Genomic DNA, 6,000 nt, shown 5'->3' with positions numbered 1-6,000 from the left:
GTAGTTATTTAAAGTGCACTATTAATATACAGTTGGTGTGCATACATGTGTGGGTAGGCGTGTGTGTGTGTGCGCGCGCATGCGTGTGTAGATTAGAGGTCAACCATGGGTACTGTTTCTTAGCAGCCATTCTTCTGTCTTTTGAGACGAGATCTCCACTGGGAACTCGGGACTTGATGATTAGGGCAGGCTACTTCGCAGCAAGCTGCAGGGACCCACTCTCTGCTTTCCCAGTTCTGAGACTACAAGTGTGTGTCGCCATGCCCAGCTCTTCATACCATGCTGGGGATTGGACTCAGTTTCTCATGTTTGTTTACCAAGAACTTGCTAACTGAGCTCTCTCTCCAGCCCATGATATAAAATCTTTTGGAGCAATTAAAAATAAATTTGAATTAAAAACGATTCTCCATAACGTTACTTAGTAATCTTTATTCTTTCCAATCGACACCGCGTGCTAGGGAACAAATGGCAGTGATTCAGTCGGCAGCCAAATTCCATTACGACCTTGCTAAACATATTAAAGGAAGTCGGTGTAAACAAAACCTGAAGAGCAACATACATTCCAGGAAATAATTGTGCTCTAATCACCAATCTAATTCTAATCATCGAAAGGGGTTGATTTTAGTGAAGGTTTCAGGGAGACAAGCCAGTGATTAGGTCGGATCTGATTCTGATAACGGATTTGTTGACAAATAGAAAAAAGATTTGCAGAGAAGAAACTTGTGATGGAAGAGAAAGAGTTAACTTCTGATCAGCTTGGGTAAGTCTAGGAATAAATGCCAGAAATCAACCAGCTAAAGAACCAAAAAAACAATCAGTAAGTCAATCAATCAATAAACCACTCGATGCCCTGACACTGAATTTGGTGGCATTCCAGCATTTGGGAACTCAGGCTGCAGCAAGAGGAGCATGAGTGTGAGTCAAGCCTGAGGTATATAGAGTTTTCCAGGCTCTGTGTCAAAACAAAACAGAACAAAACCCAAGAAAAAATGTCCATGAATAAACATTAGGATATGGTCAGGGACTTTTTAAAATATATGCACAATGTTAGTCTCGAGGGCTAATTTTAGTTAATAATCAAATGGAAATTTAGCTGTCTAAGTAATTTTGTGAGGACTCAAAGTAACAGATTTTGTTTTGCATTGTTTGGTTTTGAGACAATGTCTGACTGTGAGACCTGGGCTGGCATGGAGCTCACCATACTGCCTAATTTGGCTTCGATCATGGAGCTCCTCCTGCCTCTGACTTACAAGTGTGCCTCCACATTTGACTATGGTTTTTAATTTAGTAGTTGGTATTAGAAAATTTCTCATAAGATGAAATACTGTTTCCTAAACTAATTTATCACAAATCACCCTTTATGAAGAACAGAGCAGCACACTGGAACAGATATTGTGGGAAATATCTGTTCAAAAGTGATAGACATGTTCTACTGAACATCCCAGGATATTTTCTAGGATCTGGAGAAGAAAAGGTAGCTTCCCTCAAAAGATGAAGGGATGTATTGAATCACTCCTATAAGGATCCCAGCATAGAGCCTATTATTTCTTAAAAATCAATTCTATGTGAGAGTCTACAGTTGGTCATGTTAGCCAACTACCTGCTATCATAGAGATAATGTAAAATATGTAGTGATTAGTTCAATATGTGACAATCTGATCATTACAGCTTCCATATAGCTTTATATACTTTATATCCCATTTTGCTTTGTTTGGGCATATTTTTATTATCTTTTGCATATTTATTTTAATTTTAATTTTTGTAGGTTTTTTTGGTGTGTCCTGTGTTCTTTTTGTTTGTTTGTTTTTAAGAGAGAAAAAGTGACAATAAAATTCAGTGAGTCGGGAGGTAGGAGGGTCTGGGAGGAATTGAGTGCTGGGAAAACAGGATCAAAATATATTGTATAAAAGTTATTTTTTTAAAGTTACCTCTCCACAGAAATGAGGTTGAGAGTGTTCCAAATACATAGACACTCAGTATCTTCCCACTGACATCATTTGGTAACACCCTGGCTTGTCTGTCTGTCAGCTCTAAGCAAAATACAATTCACTGCTAGGCTGGTAAGATTTATCCACCCAGCCACACCTCTAATGTCACGAATAGTTCCGATTTACATGAATACTATTCACAAGCCAGGCAAGGCAGGTTGAGTAAGACCTTTGTGCCAATCTCTTCCCTTTGCTGGAGTCTTCCTCTTTATCCATTGACATCCTCTCCCAGGTTAAAGCCTGGTAGGCCGTCTGCTGTATAAAGTGCTGTCCTGAACCTGAGGGCCTCAGAGCTTCATGCTGCGCTATGGGGTCATCAGCACAGCATAGCCAAGTTGTTCCTGCTCTGCTTATGAGGATTTAAAGTAATGTGGAGGGCTGATCCTGTGTTACTTCACCCAGCATAGGATCCTTTAAACAAGGAATGTGAACATTTATCGAAATATACTAGATAAGCCCATATAGTACTTTTACCCCTGTGTTATTTCCCAGTTGCCTGGTCCTGGTGTGTGTGTGTGTGTGTGTGTGTGTGTGTGTGTGTGTGTGTGTGTGTGTGTGTGTTTGTGTGTGTGTGTGTGTGTATGTACCTGTTTATGTAGCAATGGGACTTTTAATAGGTCCTTGGGTAAGTCTGGCAAGTTGGAATTAGATGATCTGTCCTGAGGCCTTAGTTTGGGCTAAGAATGCTAGCATTCTTATTTGTTTAATAAGTTAAATGCAAGATCAACAGCACTAAGATTACTTGGGAGGAGGAGACTATGTCCACAGGTTTTAGAGTATTTTTTGAGATGACAATCTGAAGCTCACTGAAAAGTACTAGAAGCAGTTAGATCCTGGCACTTTAACATGTGCATGGAGAGAGGGCGGTGGAGATGGCTTGCTGCATTTGTTCTGGAAACATCTTCTGTCACAGCATTTATCATGGGGATGGAATGTGAGATCACACAGGGCCTGCTTGATTGACAGGATGAAGACTAGGAAATCTATTTGGTCAGCCTCAAAAGGAAGCTGCTCCTGAAGTGGTCTCCTTGGATATAAACGGGATGATCAAAGTAGTGGGAGCAACGAATTCAATATTCTAAAAATAACTGTTCTAAAGTTAGAGTCATTTCCCCAAGTGGTTGTCTTCCCGTGTTTAGCTTCAGGGAGAGGTGGGACAGAATATTAAATGCAGCACTCCAGTCTCAACATATGTTGGGCAAGTTCATCTTCCTGCAGCTGATCTGTTCTCACCAGCAGCTGCTGATGCTTCTCATAGGGAACATTTTGCTGGCTCATCACAAAGGAAGAGAAGAAAGCAAAGGCATTGAGGCTGAGAGGAATAGGTTTCCTCTGGTCTGTTTTAGTCAGAACAGCACATGACCATCACAGACCTCTCTTCGCAAATCATGGTACACTGAAGAATCGTGAGGATCACTGACTTGGAGTCAAGTACCAAGGATTTGCACATAAAAGCAGAGGATGAAAACAATGTGACTCGGGTCATGTAGAGCTTCACAGAGCTTCATGAGACATAATGAGATTGTGCTGAGCCTATCTTTGCTTTTAAGGGAGCTTACTCATACAGAGCCCAGGCTAGCCAGTGCATAATCCACTTTTATGCGTAGTAAACTCTGTTAGAATGACCCCAGGTCACCAAAGAAAGTCATCCGGACACATACCACACTTCAGGAGCACTTATCCTAACTCTGCCACTTACTACAAAATTGTTAGGGGAAAGGAAAATATTGAAAAGTTGTCTATAAAAAAGAAATCATTCTAAGACAAATATTTATTCACAAGAACCGTGGAAAGTGATCCACTCCAGGGATCATTTGTTGCATCCTGACACAGGGATACAGGAACAATGCTGCACCCCTAACAGCCTGGACAGAGGCAGCACAGAGGCATGCTAGCACACAGACAGGCATTCAAGCATCTAACCTAGATCTGTGCCTGGTACGAGACAGGGCAGGTTGCAGTCACTATGGAGGCATGTGATAATGGGTCATGGAAAATACGGCGTGGGTTACGAGAAGCCAGGGGAAATTTCTTGATTTCCATTTAGAGCACATCTCTAAACATTTGCCCTGTGCACACCCACACAGGTCCCACAGTCTGAAGGGATCCCTTGGGTTGAGCAAAGGGAAAGAACATGCTTCTGCACTTAATCATTCCTTACAAATATTTGCTTTGCACTTACTTGTTCCAGGTACTGTTCTGTGTCTTACGGATACTGGAGTGACAAAAAGTTCCCACGGAGCGTATTATGACTAAGTGCCCACAGTGTTCATGTGAAACGGTTACTCTCCTAAGTATTCTTGTACTTAACCTGCTCCACTTCCATGAAAATCCCCATGGGAGGTGCCATAACCCCCATTTTGTAGGGTAGGACACAGAGGCCCCAGAGTGATGTGCCAGAACAGAGTGAGGACCCAAGCAGTGGTTCCTTAATTGTCTTACCACCTTGCCTTTGGACCCTGGGAATGGAAGACATGGGGGCAGGGAACCCAGGGGGTGGAGAACTATCAACCCCCTGTCTAGTGCCACAGATGCTCTGCTGAGTGGGATGTGCAGGTTATCTAACTTCACCCTGCAGCCTGTTACAGATGATGTCACACAGTGCGGGCTTACAACTGGCTGAGTGGGAAGAGCAGGAATTGTTGGAGTCCAGGGGCTCAGACCACATTGCCACAGAAGAAGCAAACGAAACTGGAAAGCAAACAGTCATCAACTATTTTTCAAATCTGCCTCAAAGATTCCTGGATACATGTCTGTATGTTCATTCAATTTTAAAAGTTAGAATTGTACTTATGTTTCATGGCAGGCCTGTGTCGGGTCCAGAGACTCAGTGAGTGAGCTGAGGAAGTATTTCTGCTCTTTAATGATCCTCATGATACATTGAGCATGTGTTTTGGAGAAGTTTTTCACATCCTTTTTTAAGTTTGAGAAAAGAAAAAAAAAACCAGTGTGGTAACATCATTTGAATTTCACATCCTATTTCACAGAAGTTTTAGTTTTTGAGAGTAAGAAGAATGACTTTCTTTTAAAAAATTAAATTGACTGGTCACATGACATAAGGAAATGCTGGCAAGGTGATACAAGTGTCATCATGTAATGGCAGTGACCTATCTGGCCTTCCCACTTTGAGTCACATAAGATCCCAATACCCTGGGTCCCCTCTCACTACTCTGGAAACTCCTTTCCCCAGAATGCCCACAACATGCTGATTGATAGGTAAATTCCCACCCAGAGTCTGCTGGGTCCCTTGATGCTCACCCCAGTCATTCACCCTTTGCAGCCACCAGACTGGTGAAGCCTTCACGTACTAGAGTTGCCCATGTGAAAGACTAGCTTGAGGACCATCAGAGCGGCATTGTTCCTCTTTCTGCTGTGTTTAATTTTCTCACATGTTCAAGATGACAGAAGCTAGCAACTCAGGAGTTACAGCTAGATTCCAGGAAGAGCTGACTTCATCACTCATCCCTCCAGGAGCCATGGCTTTCTGGCCAGTTCCTCTTTCCTGTGGAACCAGGAACTCTCTGCTTCAGAAAGAGCACTCTTCTGTGGGCTGCTCAGTACCTTTGCAAATAGGTTTCTGGAGGGTTTGTCCTGATGTTTTCCTAAATATGGACAAGCTAGTGTAATGCATTATCAGACTCAAGTTGGAGACAGTATAATGCCTTCTGGGAACTAAGAATCCCAAACATGATTGTATTTACTCTTTACAGCCAATGCAGAAAGAAACAATAGTATTTCCATAAGCCAGTAGGGGCTAAAGAGCCCGGCTAATTGGTGTAAGTACCTGCGGTTAGCCGGCACAGACGGAGCAGGGACCACTTCAGAACCGTGTTGAACTCTCTTTCTGCTGGGTCACAATGTCATTTCCGTAAACAAAAGAAAATCCAGCCGTCTTTGTTTTTGTTTTTTTAAAGATTTATTTATTTATTAGTATACAATGTTCTGCTTGCATGTATGCCTGCTTGCCAGAAGAGGGCACCAGATGTTATTATTACAGATGGTGGGGAGCCAC

This window comes from Peromyscus eremicus, chromosome 14 (genome assembly GCF_949786415.1).
Source record: "Peromyscus eremicus chromosome 14, PerEre_H2_v1, whole genome shotgun sequence".
NCBI classification, from domain to species: Eukaryota; Metazoa; Chordata; class Mammalia; order Rodentia; family Cricetidae; genus Peromyscus; species Peromyscus eremicus.
This window is presented reverse-complemented; position numbering follows the sequence as displayed.